At 51.7% G+C, this 25444-nt stretch overlaps 1 protein-coding gene across 5 annotated transcripts in view; it reads left to right on the forward strand.

Moving 5' to 3' along the window:
- TNK2 (tyrosine kinase non receptor 2) overlaps nucleotides 1-25444 on the forward strand; it is a 372582-nt gene that overhangs the window by 27201 nt on the left and 319937 nt on the right. For all 5 annotated transcript variants that reach the window (XM_069212823.1, XM_069212824.1, XM_069212825.1 and 2 more), the window contains exon 2: nucleotides 11623-11676. The gene's annotated coding sequence lies outside the window, so the exon portion shown is untranslated. The remainder of the gene's footprint in view (nucleotides 1-11622; nucleotides 11677-25444) is intronic.

The following is a 25444-nucleotide window of genomic DNA, read 5'->3' on the forward strand; positions in this document are numbered from 1 at the left end:
TTTCTAGGGTCGAGCCTGCGATGCTCGCGCCTGCGTATCGCAGCGAGACACTTTAGTGTTTAGAAAAGGGCTCGGAGCCCTGTCAACGTCACGTCAGTGTTTTTTATTGGTTCGTGGGCTTGCCTATTAAATTCTGCTTGCTTTCATTAGTCGATGGCACGCATAAGTCATGCCTTTTCCGGTGGATAGCCCTCCCCGAGCGCAGCGACCAAGTACAGAAGGCGAGGCTCGCTGTTTTCTGTCCGGCTCGTGGACTTCTTTTTCTCTAATTTACGAGCGCGATCTCGCTTGGCAGAAGTCGAGCGCTTTACATAGTTAATTTCACTTTTTCGGGTTATGTACATAAATGCACTTTTGCCCGATAGGTGAAAGGTCGGGTTAGGAGTTTACAAAGCGATCAGCTCTAACATGAGCAAACGCGAGATCCGTTGCATTGCAAATGCTTGTTTGGATATGGTATCTCAGCTTCTTATCTCCTGTTTATATTTAGCAAGTACTGAAGCTGTTATCCTCACAGATGATAAGGAGCTCCGGCATGGCAAAGTAGTGAGGTTAAAACCAACAGCAAGGGGAGCTGTACATTGGACAGAGATCCCAAAGATATAAAATAAATGACAAACTCAACTTAATTTCAGTTAAAATCACTGACAGATATTCATCTAAGTCACAAAATGTAACTACAGTAATGGTCAATATAGTGGGACGATAAAAAACATAGATATCTTAATGTTGTAATTCCAGCTAAAATGGAGATCCCTGTAAAAACGATAATATGTGCAAAGCACCATAGAGTTGGAAATAGGATTACTAATGTTGAAGAAGTACAGTTAATCTAATATGCGGACTGAAATTCACCTGGGGTGTAGAGTTTTCTGATTAGTTTCTGATTCCCATTGTCCTGATGAAGGTTGTGCCAACTAGATTTTAAAGCCGAAACTTTGCTTTCACAGTTGACAGTGTAATATAAGTGGTAACTAAAATGTTCCTTCCTCACATAAATTGCAAAAAACAAACAAACATATCTGCTTACTTTTGGGTATTGCATCAGAGTATCTCAGTAATTAATCTCAGAGTTTCAAACTGCATTTTATTTGTCTGTTAAATCAGAAGATACCACCTAGTGACTTTCATAGAGTTGTGCGCAGTAAGTGTTACTGCTGGCCACCTCTGTGGTACCTGCTCTTTTGTCCTCTGAAGGATAAAAGACTTTGGGCCTGATTTGTATTTTGACCCGTGGGTTACTCCGTGGCAACAGTGACGGATATCCTGTCCACTAAAATATACATTCCATGATATCCTATGGGATTTGTATTGCGGCATACCGTATATCAGCCACCGTTGTGTAACCCTTCCACCGCAATCTAAATCAGGCCTTTAGGTGGCGCTAGGGTGACGGGAGAGTTTGAGGGGCCACTCAACCTACTGAGACGTTCTTCTATTCAAGGCAGTTCCAGATGTTGTGGTGAATAGTTGTGTTTTTTGTAGATGGGTTAACAAATTCCCCATTCTTGTGTACCGATGGGGCCAGTTGCGGTATTGTGAATTATTTGCTTTTTTTCTCATCTCAGACTACAGAGGGGCTAAGTATCCCTAAAAAATCAGTAGTGTCAGTCTTTCACAAGTTTTACTCTGCAACATTTATTGTTTGAAAAAGATTATTGTTAATTTAGCAATTCAGATCTGTGTGTATGGGAATGAATTGTACATAAAAACAAACTTCATACACACACAATTCAGTAAATTGCAAAGGAAAGTACAAATCATGTATTTGTAACATTTATCAAAATCAACCTGAGTTTATTTTGGGTAAAAAAGTAACAGGATAATATCAAGGACTGCAACTTAATGAAACCAAATAGCAGAACTGGGTGAACAAAGTATGACTCTGTCTGCAACACAAAATGTTAATTTAAGCGTGCATAGCCTTAACAAAGCAATAAATCTCAACTTTTCATGTTACTTCATTACATGGTACAAAGTCTTTTTCAGGATATTGATTAACGTGTTTCGGCTCATGCTATGGTGGATGCTGACCTTCATCTGGGCAAGGACTGATATGTGCATTTCTAGTTTCTTTGTGTTCCATCTTGTTGGAATTATGCCCACTTTCGAAGCTATTGTTAATATGCTCATCTGAAAATTCACTGGTGGGGTGGAGTTGTACCTCATTCTTGTCACGGTGGATTAATTTTTTGTTATGCTAAAGTATACAAAAAAGTTATGGATGGGATTGAATTCATCTCCGCCACTGGTAATTACTCGGGTGACATCACAGCCCGTCGTTATTTTTCACACCATGCCACCTCAGTGTGGAACCTACTTCAGTGGGAACATTTCAGCCTGAACTGCCAAGCCGGTTCCTCCCTGAACTGGAACACAAGCAACCCAGGACGGGTCTTGCCCTGCTTAGGGCTCATCAGTGAGAATTCGTTTCCGTCCATTGGCACGGTGTCCACGGGACCCACGTCTGCACGTACCCATCCCGCTTAGGGCGACACACTAAACTAAATAAAAAAACGATGAGTGGAATGTTTGAATCCCTTTTAGCCTCTGGTAATTACTCAGGCTTCATCCGAAACCAGTACATTCTATGTGAATTCACACTGTACTAGTTCTGGGAAATCATTTCACCTAACATGTTTATTTTAAATTTTAATGAAGAATAACATTTCCAGTTTGGTTGAGGCCAGTTCATAGTATGTTATTTTTTTTTTTTTAAAGAAATTGTCTTCTCGTGCCTCTTTAAAATATAAAAAACTATGGCAATATTGGAAATGGTTCCTCTTTGGTGTTTTTTAGGTCTTGCCTAAGATAAGGCATCCCACAGGGAGCTTAGAGCCTGCCCATTGCTTACCATTGGCTGGCTTTGACATCACTCTAATTTCCTTGCTTCTCTTTGGTCAGCACGTGCTGGCTTCACTTCCTGTTCATGAGTATGTTCCTCCGCTGGTGCATGGCCCAAGTGCTGCTTCGTTTCGGCGCACTGTGTGCTTTTGGCGATCTTATTTCAGTTGTAGCATTCCATAGGACTGCATGTGTTTGCAGGGCGGCTCCCCCAAGCGATCCCCAGATCCGCGTTGTTGCTTGCCTCACATTTTCTTGCCCTGGTACCGTTGTTGCTTGCCTTCTTGTGCCGTTCCCCCTCTCTCCTTGCTTGCACCGTAACCCACACCACCCCTGTGTTGCTTGCATCTCCCCCATTGCCTTCTTGCTTGCTCCACCTACCTGTCGCTTTGTTAGTTGACCCATCCTCCTGACAGGAAAAACAAGCATTGGTTAAGCCAATAGGTCCTGCTATGCAAGATCGTTTGACTTTGTCAGTGTATTTGTAGCCGTCTTCTACAGTGGTGCTATGAAAAGATGTTGAAAACAAATTGCTATGACATTGTCCATGCTGGCTGCGTCAAAAAGCTTTATTAAAAAAATAAAATAAAATAATCAACAGTGCTGCACAGAGCTGGATTACAAAGCAAGGAGTCTAAGGACAGACTGACTTCTGTTTTTCCCTCTTTCATTCTCTGTTCCACTCCTCTCTCACCCTTCTTTCTTGTTCTGTCTCTCTACCTCCCTCAGTCTTTCTTTCTCTTATGTCCCTCCTCTCTACTCCCTCCCTTCTCTTCTCACTCCAACTCTGTGTGCTTTTTGTCTTCCTCCTTCCTTCTCTCTTCCTCCAGATCACCCGCCATTTGCTCTCTCCCAGTCTCACTCATTCTTCGTCAGACTGCCCTTTCACCCTCCCACTCCCTCGCCCTCCACCTCTTTCTGTCTCCCTCTTCTCCACTAACTCCTTTTGCGCTTCCTGTCTCTCTCTCTCTATCCGTCTCTCCTTCCCTCTTTCTCCCTCTCTCCACGTCTTCACTCTCTCTCCTCCATCGCTCCCCCTTCTCTCTCCTCCATCTCTCCCCCCTTCTCTCTCCTCCATCTCTCCTTCTCCTCTATCTCTCCCTCCTCTCCTCTGTCCCTCTCCTCTCCCTCCTCTCTCCCCTCTTCTCTCCCCCTTCTCTCTCCTCCATCTCTCCCTCTCCTCTATCTCCCCCTCTCCTCTATCTCTCCCTCCCTCTTCTCTCTCCCTCTCCCCTTCTCTCTCCTCTATCTCTCCCTCTCCTCTATCTCTCCCTCTCCTCTATCTCTCCCTCTCCTCTCTCCCCTCTTCTCTCTCCTCCATCTCTCCCTCTCTTCTATCTCTCTCTCTTTTCTGTCTCCCTGGACCCATCTCTGCTTGTCTCCCTCGCCTCTCCAGCAGGTGCATTCACCCACAGAGCTGCATTACCATTTTTAGGAATAGAGTGCCCGAGAAGGCACTTTTCTGACTCGAGTGAGTAGTTTGCCCCAGTGTTGAGAACACACCACTGTGTACATGATATTGCTCGAAGCCGACCCCTGTGCTCATGCAGTCTTACCCCCTCAGCCCCCCCCTCGCTCCCCCCCCCAGGGCCCCGCCCCCCTTGGCATGACGCTGGTTGGACACCAGGCTGTGAACCAGTGAAGTGCTAACAATGCTGATTCTATGAACATGACCTTCAGATGTAGTCCGTAAACACAGCACAGGCTGTAAAAATAGAAGGAATGTACTGATTGTTTGAGGATTCCCACCCAGAGGACGGGGGCGCCTTACCTTGAGTGAGCGTGACCTCTGTGGCAGACTTTTCTCTCTCAGTACAAACAAGCAAAGCCAACAGGTCTGGGTTTAATGTACTGATCCTTGCAAGTACGGGCACGCACACATTATATTTACAAATGGTAGAACATTCAAACCAGGTCTATTGGCTTTGCCAGTGCTGGCTTTCCAGAGAGTGAGCAGCGCAGGCCTGTAGTACCACAGTCTGTCACTAGGGGTCCAGAGAGTGAGCAGCCGAGGCCTGCAGTGCCACAGGCTGTCACTAGGGGTCCGAGAGTGAGCAGCACAGGCCTGTAGTCCCACAGGCTGTTACTGGGGTTCCAGAGAGTGAGCAGCACAGGCCTGCAGTGCCACAGGCTGTTACTAGGGGTCCGAGAGTGAGCAGCACAGGCCTGTAGTGCCACAGGCTGTTATTGGGGGTTCAGAGAGTGAGCAGCAGAGGCCTGTAGTGCCACAGGCTGTTATTGGGGGTTCAGAGAGTGAGCAGCAGAGGCCTGTAGTGCCACAGGCTGTCACTAGGGGTCCAGAGAGTGAGCAGCAGAGGCCTGCAGTGCCACAGGCTGTTACTAGGGGTCCGAGAGTGAGCAGCACAGGCCTGCAGTGCCACAGGCTGTCACTAGGGGTCCAGAGAGTGAGCAGCAGAGGCCTGCAGTGCCACAGGCTGTTACTAGGGGTCCGAGAGTGAGCAGCACAGGCCTGCAGTGCCACAGGCTGTTACTAGGGGGCAGAGAGTGAGCAGCAGAGGCCTGCAGTGCCACAGGCTGTTACTAGGGGTCCGAGAGTGAGCAGCACAGGCCTGCAGTGCCTCAGACTGTTACTAGGGGTCCAGAGAGTGAGCAGCACAGGCCTGTAGTGCCACAGGCTGTTATTGGGGGTTCAGAGAGTGAGCAGCAGAGGCCTGTAGTGCCACAGGCTGTTATTGGGGGTTCAGAGAGTGAGCAGCAGAGGCCTGTAGTGCCACAGGCTGTCACTAGGGGTCCGAGAGTGAGCAGCACAGGCCTGTAGTCCCACAGGCTGTTACTGGGGTTCCAGAGAGTGAGCAGCACAGGCCTGTAGTGCCACAGGCTGTTACTAGGGGTCCAGAGAGTGAGCAGCGCAGGCCTGTAGTGCCACAGGCTGTTACTAGGGGTCGGAGAGTGAGCAGCACAGGCCTGCAGTACCACAGTCTGTCACTAGGGGTCCAGAGAGTGAGCAGCAGAGGCCTGCAGTGCCACAGGCTGTTACTAGGGGTCCGAGAGTGAGCAGCACAGGTCTGCAGTGCCACAGGCTGTTACTAGGGGTCCGAGAGTGAGCAGCACAGGCCTGCAGTGCCACAGGCTGTTACTAGGGGTCCAGAGAGTGAGCAGCACAGGCCTGCAGTGCCTCAGACTGTTACTAGGGGTCCAGAGAGTGAGCAGCACAGGCCTGTAGTGCCACCGGCTGTTATTGGGGGTTCAGAGAGTGAGCAGCAGAGGCCTGTAGTGCCACAGGCTGTTATTGGGGGTTCAGAGAGTGAGCGGCACAGGCCTGTAGTGCCACAGGCTGTCACTAGGGGTCCGAGAGTGAACAGCACAGGCCTGTAGTCCCACAGGCTGTTACTGGGGTTCCAGAGAGTGAGCAGCACAGGCCTGTAGTGCCACAGGCTGTTACTGGGGTTCCAGAGAGTGAGCAGCACAGACTTGTAGTGCCACAGGCTGTTACTGGGGTTCCAGAGAGTGAGCAGCAGAGGCCTGTAGTGCCACAGGCTGTTACCGGGTCTGGGATTGACCGGCACAGGCCTGTACCTCTACAGGCTGTTACTAGGAGTCCAAGAGTGAGGGGCACAGGCCTGTAGTGCCACAAGCTGTTACTGGGGGTCCAGAGAATGACCTGCACAGACTTGTAGTGCCACAGGCTGTTACTAGGTGTCGGAGAGTGAACAGCGCAGGCCTGTAGTACTACAGGTTGTTACTAGGTGTCGGAGAGTGAGCAGCACAGGCCTGTAGGGCCACAGTCAGTTACTCGGTGTCCGAGAGTGAGTAGCACAGGCCTGTAGTGCCCCAGGCTGTTACTAGGTGTCCATGAGTGAGCAGCACAGACCTATAGTGCCACAGTCAGTTACTAGGTGTCCATGAGTGAGCAGCACAGGCCTGTAGTGCCACAGGCTGTTACTAAGGGGTCCAGAGAGTGAGTAGCACAGGTCTGTAGTCCCACAGTCAGTTACTCGGTGTCCGAGAGTGAGTAGCACAGGCCTGTAGTGCCAGTTTGTTACCAGGTGTCCGAGAGTCATCAGCACAGGCCTGTAGTACCAGTCTGTTACCGGGAGTCTGAGAGTAAGCAGCACAGGCCTGTAGTGCCCCAGGCTGTTACTAGGTGTCGGAGAGTGAGCAGCACAGCCTGTAGTACTACAGGTTGTTACTAGGAGTCCGAGAGTGAGCAGCAGAAGCCTGTAATGCCACAGGCTGTTACTAGGTGTCCATGAGTGAGCAGCACAGGCCTGTAGTGCCCAGGCTGTTACCGGGTGTCGGAGAGTGAGCAGCACATACCTGTAGTACTACAGGTTGTTACTAGGTGTCGAGAGTGAGCAGCAGAAGCCTGTAGTGCCACAAGCTGTTACTAGGTGTCCATGAGTGAGCAGCACCGGTCTGTAGTGCCCAGGCTGTTACTAGGGGGCAGAGAGTGAGCAGCAGAGGCCTGTAGTGCCACAGGCTGTGACTAGGTGTCAGAGAGTGAGCAGCACAGGTCTGTAGTCCCACAGGCTGTTACTAGGTGTCTGAGAGCGAGCATCACAGGCCTGTAGTGTCACCGGCTGTTGCTAGGTATCCAAGAGTCATCAGCACAGGCCTGTAGTGCCAGTCTGTTACCAGGTGTCCGAGAGTGAGCAGCACAGGCCTGTAGTACTACAGGCTGTTACTAGGTGTCCATGAGTGAGCAGCACAGGCCTGTAGTACCACAGGCTGTTACAAGGTGTCGGAGAGTGAGCAGCACAGGTCTGTAGTCCCACAGGCTATTACTAGAAGTCCAAGAGTGAGGGGCACAGGCCTGTAGTGCCACAGGCTGTTACTAGGGGTCCAGAGATTGAGCAGCACAGACCTGTAGTGCCAGGCTGTTACCGGGTGTCGGAGAGTGAGCAGCACGGGCCTGTAGTGCCACAGGCTGTTTCTAGGTGTCCATGAGTGAGCAGCACGGGCCTGTAGTGCCACAGGCTGTTTCTAGGTGTCCATGAGTGAGCAGCACGGGCCTGTAGTGCCACAGGCTGTTTCTAGGTGTCCATGAGTGAGCAGCACAGGTCTGTAGTGCCCAGGCTGTTACTAGGGGGCCAGAGAGTGAGCAGCACATACCTGTAGTACTACAGGTTGTTACTAGGCGTCGAGAATGAGCAGCACGTGCCTTTAGGGCCACAGTCTGTTACTAGGTGTCTGAGAGTGAGCATCACAGGCCTGTAGGGCCACAGTCAGTTACTCCGTGTCCGAGAGTGAACAGCACAGGCCTGTAGTGCCACAGTCAGTTACTCGGTGTCCGAGAGTAAACAGCACAGGCCTGTAGTAGTACAGGTTGTTACCATGTGTCTGAGAGTGAGCAGCACGGGCCACTGTGTCTACACTGAGAAGTGCAGCAACCCTGACTGTGATAAATAAGACGCTCACCCTGACCGGAACAAGGCATGCCGACCCTGACCGGAACAAGGCATACCTACACACCGTCCAGTCAGGAACATAGAAGCACCCCCACTGTTATTGTAATTACAAAAAAACGCTCCCACTCTGTAACAAAGAAGCGCACCCGCTCTGTAACAAAGAAGCGCACCCGCTCTGTAACAAAGAAGCGCACCCGCTCTGTAACAAAGAAGCGCACCCGCTCTGTAACAAAGAAGCGCTCCCGCTCTGTAACAAAGAAGCGCACCCGCTCTGTAACAAAGAAGCGCACCCGCTCTGTAACAAAGAAGCGCACCCGCTCTGTAACAAAGAAGCGCACCCGCTCTGTAACAAAGAAGCGCACCCACTCTCTGTAACAAAGAAGCACACCCACTCTCTGTAACAAGGAAGCGCACCTACTCTGTAATAAAGAAGCACACCCGCTCTGTAACAAAGAAGTGCTCCCACTCTGTAACAAAGAAGCGCACCCGCTCTGCATCAAAGAAGCGCACCCGCTCTGCATCAAAGAAGCGCACCCGCTCTGTAACAAAGAAGCGCTCCCGCTCTGTAACAAAGAAGCGCACCCGCTCTGCAACAAAGAAGCGCACCCGCTCTGCAACAAAGAAGCGCACCCGCTCTGCATCAAAGAAGCGCACCCGCTCTGCATCAAAGAAGCGCACCCGCTCTGCAACAAAGAAGCGCTCCCGCTCTGTAACAAAGAAGCGCACCCGCTCTGCAACAAAGAAGCGCACCCGCTCTGCAACAAAGAAGCGCTCCCGCTCTGTAACAAAGAAGCGCACCCGCTCTGTAACAAAGAAGCGCACTCTGTAACAAAGAAGCGCACCCGCTCTGTAACAAAGAAGCACACCCGCTATGTAACAAAGAAGCGCACCCGCTCTGCATCAAAGAAGCGCACCCGCTTTGCATCAAAGAAGCACACCCACTCTGCAACAAAGAAGCACACCCACTCTGTAACAAAGAAGCGCATCAGCTCTGTAACAAAGGGGCGCACCCGTGCTATGTGACAAATAAGCACACCCACTCTATAACAAAGAAACGCACCCGCTCTGCAACAAAGAAGCACACCCACTCTCTGTAACAAGGAAGCGCACCTACTCTCTGTAACAAGGAAGCGCACCTACTCTGTAATAAAGAAGCACACCCGCTCTGTAACAAAGAAGCGCACCCGCTCTGTAACAAAGAAGCACACCCACTCTCTGTAACAAAGAAGCACACCCACTCTCTGTAACAAGGAAGCGCACCTACTCTGTAATAAAGAAGCACACCCGCTCTGTAACAAAGAAGTGCTCCCACTTTGTCTGTGAAAAAGGAACACGCCCACCCTGTTTGATGAAGCATGACTTTGTCCCCTATCTGTGATAGGAATCACCCCCTTCCCTCTCTGTGATTAGAAACGCACCCACCCTGTCTGATGGGAGCCCCCTCCCCTGTCTGTGATAAGAAACACGCCCTCCCTGTCTGATGAGAGCCCCCTCCCCTGTCTGTGATAGGAAGCACCCCCTCCCCTGTCTGTGATAAGCAGGCCCACCCTGTCTGTACTAAGGGAGCTGCTCTAGCGTGAGCAGGGTGGCCACGTTTCTTAGGATGTGTGGTGGTTGCCATGGTTACCGCTGCTGGCATCCAGAGCAGGCCCTGGTCCAGGGATACTGAGCTCTCATCGCCACAAAGGAAGGCTGACGGTGAGAACATTCAGAGGCAGCTCTCGCCCCTTCACCCGCTTGGCACTGACGATTATATCACCACATGCCGCCAGAAGCAGCTTCGGGGCGCTAGGCAACAGAGCTTAAATGGCCTGAACTGCCAAGGAACTTTGCTGCTTGATATTTAAAATATGTTGGCTTTGGCAGAACATATATATCTTACTGCCATTAATTACGTAACCACACTGTACCCTGCATTCCCTCTAGGCGCTTTCAGTGTCAGGTGCTACTTTGCTGAATCTCAATAATTCGTATGTCATCAAGGAGTCCTGGCATTGTTCAGACTTGTGGTGGGGTGGGCAGATACACACGGATTTCTGGAGCTTCCCCTATGCCCAAGGGGCCCTTTTACCAGCCTTGTGTCAGTGTGGGTGTGCGCCCTTTGTGGGCCAGGTTGGGATCTGGGGGATCTGGTGTCCTGTACCACTTCCGAGGTTGCTCAGAGAGTTGTGGGACGGTCGCCCATGGTAAGTACTTAGTGTTATGTTCGAGCGAGCCCGTTTCTCGAGCTCGCTGTTCCGCGTACCTTGGACTCATCGTGAGCAGTGTTCTGCTTGGGGAGTGTTTATATTTGTGTTCTATGTTTTCTACGTGACACCCCTCCTCTCTAGTATGTATTTGTTGTCCCTTGAGTGTGGACAGGCCATGCCTGCGCCGACTTGGGTGTTGGTGATCTCAGTTCTCATTGGGCGGCCGGTGCTGGCTGTGGGGGCCATGTTCATCTGTACTAGAATAAAAAAAAAAAACGTCCCTGCCAACAACTTACCTGAGTGACCCTGAAGTCATCTTGTATTTGAATGCAGCAGGGACGCCCTGGGCGTGTATGGGCCTGTGACTCGGCTGCTGTGTGGATCCTGCAGATTATTTTAAATCCAAAGTGTTATTTGGGTTCAAGTGTGGCTCTTGGGTACCAGTGAAGGTGGTTTCTTTGGCCACCTGTTTCCAGCCTGGCTTGGGCTGGAAACAGGGTGTCTTGCAAAGGGGTGTTACATGGCAAGGCGAGGTAGTGGTCACCCCCTAAGGGGCGAATCAGCCACCACCTCTACTGATCCAGGGTTGTGCCCAGGACGATGGTGTGCACGTCCATGGACCCCAGGGATGCGGTCCTGGCCTGCACCGGAAGTACTGCCTTAGGCCAAGCTTGTGGCGGGGGTCAGTGCTTTGCACCAGCCCGCTGCTGCCTCCCCATCACCGGACGTGGTTCCCACAAGGACGAAACGTGTTGGGGGCCGTGGTGTAGGACTTTTGTTGCGTGGGCTAGCCTGCTTTGGCTAGTACTGGTCAGGCGTGGCGCCTAGAAGAAAAAAAGATTAATTTGTAGGCATATATTTGGGAACAATCACATGGAGATGTTGAAAAATGTCTGGGCAGTTGGGCAGTTTTTTCCCATTGACTGCCATTAAAATAAATGCACTTTAACGTGGCAGAAAGCTCAAATAAAGCTATTGTTGGCTTTAAAAAATCAAAAAAGCTTATCTGAATCGGATGTATGGGTGATTAAAAGCAGCAGAGGTTAGCTCCAGCTTTTCACCCAACACTGGCTTCTCCTCAGTCTAAAAAGGGTGGACCGGGAAGAAGTCTGAGCAAGAGGTGGACTCCATGCACTTTGGCTCCAGCACCGAAGAAGAGCATTCTGGGAGACCTGGGTTACCTGAAATGTGACTTCATCCCTCTTCCCTCCTTCTTGCAGGTCACAGCAATGTCGGAGTACAGTGACGGGTGCTGACCACCGCTACACATCAAGGTAAGCCTAGGCATCCTCATTTTCCTGCCTTGCATATATTGTACGCATGAGTTTTTACTTTTCTGTACTCCTGCAGTTATTGCTGTGATGTTTTGTCCTCCCTTGTGTATGTTGTGCGCATGCGATATACTGTTCTGTACGCCTGTAGTTATCGCCGTGAGGCTTTTTCCTGCCTTGCGCATGTTGTACGCATACGTTTTACTTTCCTGTACTCCTGCAGTTATCGCGGTGAGGTTGTACTAACGGCACGAGGCACGCTGTATAAACCCATGTAACATAACTTATTTGCTGTGTGCAGTGATAGTGAAATGGGAGGTGCCCGCACTATATGTAGAGACAAACTGATTTAGACAAAGCCCTGGACAATATTGCTCTTGTAATATGGCAGACAGGATATCTGTTACATCTGTGGTGGAGTATCCCCTACGCTAAACTCTAAATCGGTCCCTTAATATGAAGTCTTAACAGAGCTATACGGTGAATGATGTTACACCCCCAGCTGACGTCATCAACATTATAACATCAAACAAACCAACATTCTAGAACACTTATTGTTGATTGTTACACATACAGGGCTTGACAAAGAGAACTGTTTTTTTTAGGACTTGCCTAGACAGGGCATGCGTTGTCTATTCAAGACGTTTTTTTTTTACTCTGTGGGCTTACAGCCCACCCATTGGTTGCATTCACTGTCACTCATATACCTGTATCTATGTGGTCAGCACGTGACGGCCTGACTTCCCTCCATCTGCTAATCCTGCCCACGGAGCAGGGCCCAGTTGTGTCCTTCCACTGATTCTCTTGTCGGACCTGCTCTGTTCTTTAGCTTCATACAGTCTTTGCGAGTGCACCTCGGCCACACCCTACATTTTTTTTTCCTTTAACTTTCAACAGTCCTGGTATGCCTGCTTCTGTGTGGTCGGCTGTGACGTCTTCACTTGTTTTGCTGTGCCAACTTGACTGAAGGTATTGGAGCGCTTAACATGAGCACCAGTTACGCTGCCCAAGGACACACTATTAATTTATTTTAATGCACAGGGAGATTAAGTGATTTGTCCAGAATCACAGGATATTGAGCCGATGCCGAGACTCGAACCTGGTTGCCCCGTTCCATAGTCGGCAGATCTAGCCGTAGCACCACATTCTGTCCTTCTTTCCGGGTTTGTGTTGTTTACTCATATCCATGGGTTGCCCCTATACCCCCCCCTAAAACCTGTTCCACTTTCTTGATTGTGTTCTTCTCTGGTCTGCTTTTGCTGTCTCTTGTTTGCTGTTTTTTCACCTCCCTCCACCCTCTGCTCCGCTCCTTTTATCCCTGTAATCCTATTTTTCTTTAAGTTAATGCTAAGTAAAAAAAAGAAATCATGCTTTTGTGCTATGGAAAAAAAAGACACCCATTCCACACAAATGCACGCTCGCATATGATGATTTAAAAAAAAAAATATATATCAGTATGCTGTGAAGTGTGAACTAAAGAGTGATAGGTTGCAAAGGCGATTGCTATTGACTTTGCCAATGCTTGATCTCCAGTTGTTGTGGTCTCTGCAGAGGCAGCAGACTTCCCTCCCTCGAAGCTGTGTGCACAGGCCGCTGGGTCTGAGCTGGTTCGCTGTCAGCTGGGTCCTGTTTAAACTCAATTAATTGGTCCGGCAGTAGGGAGACACAGGGAACAATATCAATTAGTTTCATTTGGTACCCCTAGCTTCCCCTGGTTCGCAGCTATTTTTGTTTTAACTGATGCTGAACGGTATTCGCAATACCACTGTAGTCACACAGTACTCACACACATGAAAGAAAATACTCAGTGTTACAAAAAAGTCCTTTATTTTGGTGACACAAATGCCAAAAATACCTTAGAGACTATACTCCCATAGGAGGTAAGTAATATACACAGTATATACACTAGGTTGTAGAAATAGCTGTGAAAACAATAGTTAGAAATGGGCCTGGGGTAACACAAACCATATACTAAAATAGTGGAATGCGAATGTCGGTTTCCCACCTAGGCAATTGGAGTGTGTAGAGGGGCCCTGGTAGTGTTAGAAAACACCAAAGGTAAGTAATAGAACCCACCCCAGAGCCAAGGAAGGCAGGAGTAAATCACAGTAACTTTCCTAGAACACACAAGAACACGTGATAGAAGATTTTGCAAGAACCAGAAGAGACTGCAAGACATCAACAATGGGTTCCTGGACCTGAAGAACTGTGGAAGAAGGGGACCAAGTCCAAGAAGCACTGAAGAGTCCAGGGAGAACAGGAGTCCCTGCTAACCCGGATGGAGGTGCAAAAGAAGAACCACCGTTGAAGAACAACGGTCAGTACTGCACCCAAGAAGATGGATGGAGGTTCCTGGTTGTTGCAGATGATGTTCCACGCTGGATGAATGATTGCAGTCTGTTTTGTGTTGCTAGATTCCGCCAACAAGCCTTGGCACACGCAAAGATCGGGGTCAGTGGAAAATGGCACTGCCAGGGACCAGGAGGGACCTGGTGGCCTCTACCCAGGAGGGGAAGACAGAGGGAGCTCTCAGCAACTCAGAGAGCCCTCAGAAGACAAGGCAGCGCAAACAGGAGTCCCACAGCACGGGGACAAGGAAGGTACAAAAGAGGCCCATGCAGCACTACGACAAAGGCTCCCATGCTGCTGGAGAACCACTCAGGAAGCTGTGCGTCGCAGGATAGAGTGCTGGGGGACGGAGCTGCACGGTGCACGAAGAACTTCATGGAAGGATGCCAACAAGCCTTGGCAACTGCAAAAAACGCGGTGCACGGGGGTACTGTCTTGCATGGGTAGGCACGTTCTTACTTCCACCAAAGTTGGACAGCTGGACTTCAGGGCGGGCGGGACCACTTTAGTCCACCAACCGTGTTGCTGGATCCATGCACTTCTTCAGGAGATGGGACCCAAGCCTCCGGTTGTCACTGCAGAGGGGTGCCTGCTAAAGCAGGGAAGTGACTCCTTCACTTCAAGTGATATTCCTTTGTTCTTCTGGTGCAGGCTGAAGACAGGCAGTCCTTGGAGGATGCACGACCTAGAAACAGTTGCAGTTGCTGTCAGGAGCCAAAGATACAATGTTGCAGAAATCATCTTGCTTCTTTGTTGCAGTTTGTAGAGTTCCTGTAGGGTCCAGGTGCAGTTTCTTTGGTAAGAAGGTGAGTATAGCATGCAGAGGATTCCTGCTGGAGTCTTGCAATCCGAATCTGAAGAACCACCCAAGAGACAAACCCTAAATAGTCCTGAAAGGGGGATTGATCAGCTACACAGGTAAGCACCTATCAGGGGAGGGCTCTGATGTCACCTGCTGGCACTGGCCACTCAGATGCTCCCATAGTGCCCTGCCAACTTGGAATCCAAGATAGCTAAACCCAGGGACACTCTGGAGGAGCTCTTAGCACCACCCCTGTGGTGGTGATGGACAAGGGGAGTGGTCACTCCCCTTTCCGTTGTCCTGTTTAGCGCCAGAGCAGGGACTAGGGGGGGTTCCTGAACCGGTTTAGACCAGATTATGCAAGGAGGGCACCACCTGTGCCCTTCAAAGCATTTCCAGAGGTTCTGGGAGGCTACCCCTCCCCAGCCTGTAACACCTATTTCCAAAGTGAGAGGGGTGGGGGACAAAAAAACAAGTTTCGGGCTCAGCAGTGGGCCAGAAACTTGATAAAAATAAATGCCCCATTGGCCTGCTGCGTGCCCCATGAGTGGTGGGCCCTAATTATTAATCAAATTAAATGTCCCCTGTACCCACCTTGAGCCCCTTGCGCCCAAAACTTGATAACAATGAATGACCCTCTGGGCCCGCCTTGTATATATTTTTTTTCTTAAATGATTAGGGCCCGCCGTCCACGGGGCACATGTCAGGCTGAGGGGGCATTTATTTTGATCAAAATAGCAAAATAAAGTGCTACAAAAGTTCCTAATTTGTGCTGCAAAATTTCTATATTTCTGCTGCCAAATTTGCTAATCCATGCCGCAATATCCTGAGTGATCTGGCTAATACGCGTGTATAATGCCAGCCTGTGAGTGCAGGCGGCTGAAGAGTCGGACATCGCTAGCTCATGGCTGTAATCACCTGTTCAAACGTGCATCTGGGCTGTGACCCAGAGTGAAAGCTTCGTCTCTGAACAGGAAGTGAAAACAGCCCCTTGCACACTCGGGTTTCTCTTTAGTAGTGTATGGAATATTTCCTTTGAGAACAAAAGATATTTGGCCCAAACTGAGGTGGCATGGTGGGCAAAATAACGGTGACCCGAGCGATTACCAGTGGCTGAGATTAAGTCAGGCGTTCCATCCATCCATCCAGCTTATCAAGAGAGCACATAGCTCCACGATCCAATTTCCAGGGATCACACAGTTCTCTTTTTTTTTTTTTTTTTAAAGTCCTGACTAGATAGGTGCACACTGCCTGGTTCATGGTAGACAGATTCACACAGCCTGGTTCATGGTACATAGATGCGCACAGCCTAGTACTGGTAAATAGATGCACACAGCCTGGTTCATGGTGGATAGATTCACACAGCCTGGTTCATGGTAGATAGATTCACACAGCCTGGTTCATAGTAGATAGATGCGCACAGCTTGGTTCATGGTACATAGATGCGCACAGCTTGGTTCATGGTCCATAGATGCGCACAGCCTAGTACTGGTAAATAGATGCACACAGCCAAGTACTGGTAAATAGATACATACAGCCTAGTACTGGTAAATAGATGCACACAGCCTAGTACTGGTAAATAGATGCACACAGCCTAGTACTGGTAAATAGATGCACACAGCCTGGTTCATGGTAGATAGATGCACACAGCCTGGTTCATGGACCATAGATGCGCACAGCCTAGTACTGGTAAATAGATGCACACAGCCTAGTACTGGTAAATAGATGCACACAGCCTAGTACTCGTAAATAGATGCACACAGCCTGGTTCATGGTAGATAGATTCACACAGCCTGGTTCATGGTAGATAGATTCACACAGCCTGGTTCATAGTAGATAGATGCGCACAGCTTGGTTCATGGTGCATAGATGCGCACAGCCTGGTTCATGGTGCATAGATGCGCACAGCCTAGTACTGGTAAATAGATGCACACAGCCTAGTACTGGTAAATAGATGCACACAGCCTAGTACTGGTAAATAGATTCACACAGCCTGGTTCATAGTAGATAGATGCGCACAGCCTGGTTCATGGTACATAGATGCGCACAGCCTAGTACTGGTAAATAGATGCACACAGCCTAGTACTGGTAAATAGATGCGCACAGCCTAGTACTGGTAAATAGATGCGCACAGCCTAGTACTGGTAAATAGATGCGCACAGCCTAGTACTGGTAAATAGATGCGCACAGCCTAGTACTGGTAAATAGATGCACACAGCCTAGTACTGGTAAATAGATGCGCACAGCCTAGTACTGGTAAATAGATGCGCACAGCCTAGTACTGGTAAATAGATGCTCACAGCCTAGTACTGGTAAATAGATGCGCACAGCCTAGTACAGGTAAATAGATGCGCACAGCCTAGTACTGATAAATAGATGCACACAGCCTAGTACAGGTAAATAGATGCATATAGCCTGGTTCATGGTAGATAGATGCACACTGCCTGGTTCATGGTGTATAGATGCACACTGCCTGGTTCATGGTGTATAGATGCACACTGCCTGGTTCATGGTAAATAGATGCACACAGCCTAGTACAGGTAAATAGATGCACACAGCCTAGTACAGGTAAATAGATGCACACAGCCTGGTTTATGGTAGATAGATGCACACAGCCTGGTTCATTGTAAATAAATGCACACAGCCTAGTACAGGTAAATAGATGCGCACAGCCTGGTTCATGGTAGATAGATTCACACAGAGTGGGTCATGGAAGACAGATTCACACAGCCTGTTTCATGGAAGACAGATTCACACAGCCTGGTTCAGGGTAGATATATTCACACAGCCAGGTTCAGGGTAGATATATCCACACAGCCTGGTTCAGGGTAGATATATTCACACAGCCTGGTTCAGGGTAGATATATTCACACAGAGTGGTTCATGGTAGATAGATTCACACAGAGTGGTTCACGGTAGATAGATTCACACAGAGTGGTTCACGGTAGATAGATTCACACAGAGTGGTTCACGGTAGATAGATGCACACAGAGTGGTTCACGGTAGATAGATGCACACAGAGTGGTTCACGGTAGATAGATGCACACAGAGTGGTTCACGGTAGATAGATGCACACAGAGTGGTTCACGGTAGATAGATGCACACAGAGTGGTTCACGGTAGATAGATGCACACAGAGTGGTTCACGGTAGATAGATGCACACAGAGTGGTTCACGGTAGATAGATGCACACAGAGTGGTTCACGGTAGATAGATGCACACAGAGTGGTTCACGGTAGATAGATGCACACAGAGTGGTTCACGGTAGATAGATGCACACAGAGTGGTTCACGGTAGATAGATGCACACAGAGTGGTTCACGGTAGATAGATTCACTCAGAGTGGTTCACGGTAGATAGATTCGCACAGCCTGGTTCATGGTAGATAGATGCGCACACCCTGGTTCATGGTAGATAGTCACACAGCCTGGTTCAGAGGAGATAGATTCACACAGCCTGGTTCATGATAGATAGTAACACAGCCTGGTTCAGAGTAGATAGATTCACACAGCCTGGTTCATGGTAGATGGATGTGCACAGCCTGGTTCAGGGTAGATGGATGCACACAGAGTGGTTCATGGTAGATAGATTCACAGAGTGGTTCATGGTAGATAGATTCACACAGAGTGGGTCATGGGAGATAGATGCACACAGAGTGGGTCATGGTAGATAGATGCACACAGAGCGGGTCATGGTAGATAGATGCACACAGAGCGGGTCATGGTAGATAGATGCACACAGAGCGGGTCATGGTAGATAGATGCACACAGAGCGGGTCATGGTAGATAGATGCACACAGAGCGGGTCATGGTAGATAGATGCACACAGAGCGGGTCATGGTAGATAGATGCACACAGAGCGGGTCATGGTAGATAGATGCACACAGAGCGGGTCATGGTAGATAGATGCACACAGAGCGGGTCATGGTAGATAGATGCACACAGAGCGGGTCATGGTAGATAGATGCACACAGAGCGGGTCATGGTAGATAGATGCACACAGAGCGGGTCATGGTAGATAGATGCACACAGAGCGGGTCATGGTAGATAGATGCACACAGAGTGGGTCATGGTAGATAGATGCACACAGAGTGGGTCATGGTAGATAGATTCACACAGCCTGGTTCATATTAGATAGATGCACACAGCCTGGTTCAGGGTAGATAGATGCACACAGCCTGGTTCGTGGGGGGGGGGGGGCAGTGGAGGGGGCCGTGGGGTCAGGGGAAAGGGGAGGTGCACTCAGCCTGGTCCTGGGCAGGTTAGAAGAGCACGCCTGCTTCCTGGTGAATAGGTGACAACACAGCCTGATTTTGTGAGGGATGGACAGGTGCACAGCCTGAATCCAATGGGAAGGACAGATGCACACAGTATGGTTACTGGGACAAGACCGGGTGCACACAGCCTGGTTCTGGGGGCAAGGGCAGGTCTACACCGCCTGGTTTTGTTGGGAAGGACACAGCCTTGTTCTGGGTGTGGGAGGTAAGGGGTAAGATGTGTACACATCGTGGTCCTGGACAGATTAGATATGCCCAACCTGGGTCCTAGTGCATAGGTGCACACAGCCTTGTTCTAGGGCGTAAGGCATACACAGCCTGCTTCCTGGGTGGATAGGCGCAACCACCATGGTTCCCGGGTGGATATGCGTATACTGCTTGGTTTCTCGGGGTGGATAGGTGCACACAGCTTGGTTCCCGGGTGATTAGGCACACACAGCTTGGTTCATGGGTGAATAGGCGCACACAGCTTGGTTCCCAGGTGGATAAGTGCACCCTGCTGGGTTTCTGGGTGGATAGGTGCACACACCTTGTTTCCTGGGTGGATAGGTGCTCACAGCTTGGTTCTGGGTGGATAGGTGCGCACAGCTTGGTTCCCAAGTGGATAGGCACACACAGCTTGGTTCCCGGGTGGATAGGCACACACAGCTTGGTTCATGGGAGAATAGGCGCACACAGCTGGGTTTCTGGGTGGATAGGTGCACACAGCTTGTTTCCTGGGTGGATAGGTGCACACAGCTTGGTTCCCGGGTGGGTAGGTGCACACAGCTTGGTTCCCGGGTGGATAGGCGCACACAGCTTGGTTCCCGGGTGGATAGGCGCACACAGCTTGGTTCCCGGGTGGATAGGCGCACACAGCTTGGTTCCCGGGGTGGATAGGCGCACACAGCTTGGTTCCCAGGTGGATAGGTGCACACAGCTTGGTTTCCGGGTGGAGAGATGCACACAACTTGGTTCTCGGGTGAATAGACGCACACAGCTTGGTTCTCGGGTGAATAGACGCACACAGCTTGGTTTTCGGGTGGATAGGTGCACACAGCTGGGTTTCTGGGCGAATAGGTGCACACACCTTGTTTCCTGGGTGGATAGGTGCACATACCTTGTTTCCTGGGTGGATAGGTGCACATACCTTGTTTCCTGGGTGGATAGGTGCACACACCTTGTTTCCTGGGTGGATAGGCGCACACAGCTTGGTTTCTGGGTGGATAGGCGCACACAGCTTGGTTTCTGGGTGGATAGGCGCACACAGCTTGATTTCCGGGTGGATAGGCGCACACAGCTTGGTTCCCGGATGGATAGGTGCACACAGCTTGGTTTCTGGGTGGATAGATGCACACAGCTTGGTTCCCGGGTGGATAGGCGCACACAGCTTGGTTCCCCGGGTGGATAGGCGCACACAGCTGGGTTTCTGGGTGGATAGATGCACACAGCTTGGTTCCCCGGGTGGATAGGCGCACACAGCTTGGTAGGCGCACACAGCTTGGTTCCAGGGGTGGATAGGCACACGCAGCTTGGTTCCCAGGTGGATAGGTGCACACAGCTTGTTTTCTGGGTGGATAGATGCACACAGCTTGGTTCTCGGGTGGATAGGCGCACACAGCTTGGTTCCCGGGTGGATAGGCGCACACAGCTTGGTTCCCGGGTGGATAGGCGCACACAGCTTGGTTCCCAGGTGGATAGGTGCACACAGCTTGGTTTCCGGGTGGATAGATGCACACAGCTTGGTTCTCGGGTGAATAGACGCACACAGCTTGGTTTTCGGGTGGATAGGTGCACACAGCTGGGTTTCTGGGTGAATAGGTGCACACACCTTGTTTCCTGGGTGAATAGGTGCACACACCTTGTTTCCTGGGTGGATAGGTGCTCACAGCTTGGTTCCCGGGTGGATAGGCGCACACAGCTTGATTTCTGGGTGGATAGGCGCACACAGCTTGGTTTCTGGGTGGATAGGCGCACACAGCTTGATTTCCGGGTGGATAGGCGCACACAGCTTGGTTCCCGGATGGATAGGTGCACACAGTTTGGTTTCTGGGTGGATAGATGCACACAGCTTGGTTCTCGGGTGGATAGGCGCACACAGCTTGGTTCCCCGGGTGGATAGGCGCACACAGCTGGGTTTCTAGGTGGATAGATGCACACAGCTTGGTTCCCCGGGTGGATAGGCGCACACAGCTTGGTTCCCGGGTAGATAGGTGCACACAGCTTGGTAGGCGCACACAGCTTGGTTCCCGGGTGGATAGGTGCACACAGCTGGGTTTCTGGGTGGATAGGTGCTCACAGCTTGGTTCCCGGGTGGATAGGTGCACACAGCTTGGTTCCCGGGTGGATAGGCGCACACAGCTTGGTTCCCGGGTGGATAGGCACATACAGCTTGGTTCCCGGGTGGATAGGTGCACACAGCTTGGTTTCTGGGTGGATAAGCGCACACAGCTTGGTTCCCGGATGGATAGGCGCACACAGCTTGGTTTCTGGGTGGATAGATGCACACAGCTTGGTTCCCGGGTGGATAGGCACACACAGCTTGGTTCCCAGGTGGATAGGCACACACAGCTTGGTTCCCGGGTGGATAGGCGCACACAGCTTGTTTCCCGGGTGGATAGGTGCACACAGCTGGGTTTCTGGGTGGATAGGTGCACATACCTTGTTTCCCGGGTGGATAGGTGCTCACAGCTTGGTTCCCGGGTGGATAGGCGCACACAGCTTGGTTCCCGGGTGGATAGGCGCACACAGCTTGGTTCCCGGGTGGATAGGCGCACACAGCTTGGTTCCCGGGTGGATAGGCACATACAGCTTGGTTCCCGGGTGGATAGGTGCACACAGTTTGGTTCCCGGGTGGATAGACGCACACAGCTTGGTTCATGGGTGGATAGGCGCACACAGCTGGGTTTCTGGGTGGATAGGTGCACACACCTTGTTTTCCGGGTGGATAGGTGCTCACAGCTTGGTTCCCGGGTGGATAGGTGCACACAGCTTGGTTCCCGGGTGGATAGGCGCACACAGCTTGGTTCCACCCGGCGCACACAGCTTGGTTCCCAGGCCGGATAGGCACATACAGCTTGGTTCCCGGGTGGATAGGCGCACACAGCTTGGTTCCCGGGTGGATAGGCGCACATAGCTTGGTTCCCGGGTGGATAGGTGCACACAGCTTGGTTCCACCCGGCGCACACAGCTTGGTTCGCGGGCAGATAGGCACATACAGCTTGGTTCCACCCGGCGCACACAGCTTGGTTCGCGGGCGGATAGGTGCTCACAGCTTGGTTCCCGGGTGGATAGGCGCACACAGCTTGGTTCCCGGGTGGATAGGCGCACACAGCTTGGTTCCCGGGTGGATAGGCGCACACAGCTTGGTTCCCGGGTGGATAGGCGCACACAGCTTGGTTCTCAGGTGGATAGCCGCACACAGCTTGGTTCCCGGGTGGATAGCCGCACACAGCTTGGTTCCCGGGCGGATAGGCACATACAGCTTGGTTCCCGGGTGGATAGGTGCACACAGCTTGGTTCCCGGGTGGGTAGGCGCACACAGCTTGGTTCCCGGGTGGATAGGCGCACACAGCTTGGTTCCCGGGCGGATAGGCACATACAGCTTGGTTCCCGGGTGGATAGGCGCACACAGCTTGGTTCCCGGGTGGATAGGCGCACACAGCTTGGTTCCCGGGTGGATAGGCGCACACAGCTTGGTTCCCGGGTGGATAGGCGCACACAGCTTGGTTCCCGGGTGGATAGGCGCACACAGCTTGGTTAATGGGTGGATAGGCGCACACAGCTGGGTTTCTGGGTGGATAGTGCACACAGCTTGTTTCCTGGGTGGATAGGTGCACACAGCTTGGTTCCCGGGTGGATAGGCGCACACAGCTTGGTTCCACCCGGCGCACACAGCTTGGTTCCCAGGCGGATAGGCACATACAGCTTGGTTCCCGGGTGCATAGGCGCACACAGCTTGGTTCCCGGGTGGGTAGGTGCACTCAGCTTGGTTCCCGGGTGGGTAGGCGCACACAGCTTGGTTCCCGGGTGGATAGGCGCACACAGCTTGGTTCATGGGTGGATAGGCGCACACAGCTGGGTTTCTGGGTGGATAGGCGCACACAGCTTGTTTCCTGGGTGGATAGGCGCACACAGCTTGGTTCCCGGGTGGATAGGCGCACACAGCTTGGTTCCCGGGTGGATAGACGCACACAGCTTGGTTCATGGGTGGATAGGCGCACACAGCTGGTTTTCTGGGTGGATAGGCGCACACAGCTTGTTTCCCGGATGGATAGGCACACACAGCTTGGTTTCTGGGTGAATAGGCACACACAGCTTGGTTCCCGGGTGAATAGGCACACACAGCTTGGTTCCCGGGTGGATAGGCGCACACAGCTTGGTTCCCGGGTGGATAGGCGCACACAGCTTGGTTCCCGGGTGGATAGGCGCACACAGCTTGGTTCCCGGATGGATAGGTGCACACAGCTGGGTTTCTGGGTGGATAGGTGCACACACCTTGTTTCCCGGGTGGATAGGTGCTCACAGCTTGGTTCCCGGGTGGATAGGTGCACACAGCTTGGTTCCCGGGTGGATAGGCGCACACAGCTTGGTTCCCGGGTGGATAGACGCACACAGCTTGGTTCATGGGTGGATAGGCGCACACAGCTGGGTTTCTGGGTGGATAGGCGCACACAGCTTGTTTCCCGGATGGATAGGCGCACACAGCTTGGTTTCTGGGTGGATAGATGCACACAGCTTGGTTCCCGGGTGAATAGGCACACACAGCTTGGTTCCCAGGTGGATAGGCACACACAGCTTGGTTCCCGGGTGGATAGGCGCACACAGCTTGTTTCCCGGGTGGATAGGTGCACACAGCTGGGTTTCTGGGTGGATAGGCACACACAGCTTGGTTCCCGGGTGGGTAGGCGCACACAGCTTGGTTCCCGGGTGGATAGGCGCACACAGATTGGTTCATGGGTGGATAGGTGCACACAGCTGGGTTTCTGGGTGGATAGGTGCACCTAGCTTGTTTCCTGGGTGGATAGGTGCACACAGCTTGGTTCCCGGGTGGATAGGCGCACACAGCTTGGTTCCCGGGCGGATAGGCACATACAGCTTGGTTCCCGGGTGGATAGGCGCACTCAGCTTGGTTCCCGGGTGGGTAGGCGCACTCAGCTTGGTTCCCGGGTGGGTAGGCGCACTCAGCTTGGTTCCCGGGTGGGTAGGCGCACTCAGCTTGGTTCCCGGGTGGGTAGGCGCACACAGCTTGGTTCCCGGTAGATACACGCACACAGCTTGGTTCATGGGTGGATAGGCGCACACAGCTGGGTTTCTGGGTGGATAGGCGCACACAGCTTGGTTCCCGGTGGATACACGCACACAGCTTGGTTCATGGGTGGATAGGCGCACACAGCTGGGTTTCTGGGTGGATAGGCGCACACAGCTTGTTTCCTGGGTGGATAGGCGCACACAGCTTGGTTCCCGGGTGGATAGGCGCACACAGCTTGGTTCCCGGGTGGATAGACGCACACAGCTTGGTTCATGGGTGGATAGGCGCACACAGCTGGGTTTCTGGGTGGATAGGCGCACACAGCTTGTTTCCCAGATGGATAGGCGCACACAGCTTGGTTTCTGGGTGGATAGATGCACACAGCTTGGTTCCCGGGTGAATAGGCACACACAGCTTGGTTCCCAGGTGATTAGGCGCACACAGCTTGGTTCCCGGGTGGATAGGCGCACACAGCTTGTTTCCCGGGTGGATAGGTGCACACAGCTGGGTTTCTGGGTGGATAGGTGCACACACCTTGTTTCCCGGGTGGATAGGTGCTCTCAGCTTGGTTCCCGGGTGGATAGGTGCACACAGCTTGGTTCCCGGGTGGATAGGCGCACACAGCTTGGTTCCACCCGGCGCACACAGCTTGGTTCCCGGGTGGATAGGCGCACACAGTTTGGTTCCCGGGTGGATAGGCGCACACAGTTTGGTTCCCGGGTGGATAGGCGCACACAGTTTGGTTCCTGGGTGGATAGGCGCACACAGCTGGGTTTCTGGGTGGATAGGTGCACACAACTTGTTTTCCGGGTGGATAGGTGCTCACAGCTTGGTTCCCGGGTGGATAGGTGCACACAGCTTGGTTCCCGGGTGGATAGGCGCACACAGCTTGGTTCCACCCGGCGCACACAGCTTGGTTCCCGGGGCGGATAGGCACATACAGGTTGGTTCCCGGGGCGGATAGGCACATACAGGTTGGTTCCCGGGTGGATAGGCGCACACAGCTTGGTTCCCGGGTGGATAGGCGCACACAGCTTGGTTCCCGGGTGGATAGGTGCACACAGCTTGGTTCCCGGGTGGATAGGTGCACACAGCCTGGTTCCACCCGGCGCACAC

This window comes from Pleurodeles waltl, chromosome 11 (genome assembly GCF_031143425.1).
Source record: "Pleurodeles waltl isolate 20211129_DDA chromosome 11, aPleWal1.hap1.20221129, whole genome shotgun sequence".
Lineage (NCBI taxonomy): Eukaryota > Metazoa > Chordata > Amphibia > Caudata > Salamandridae > Pleurodeles > Pleurodeles waltl.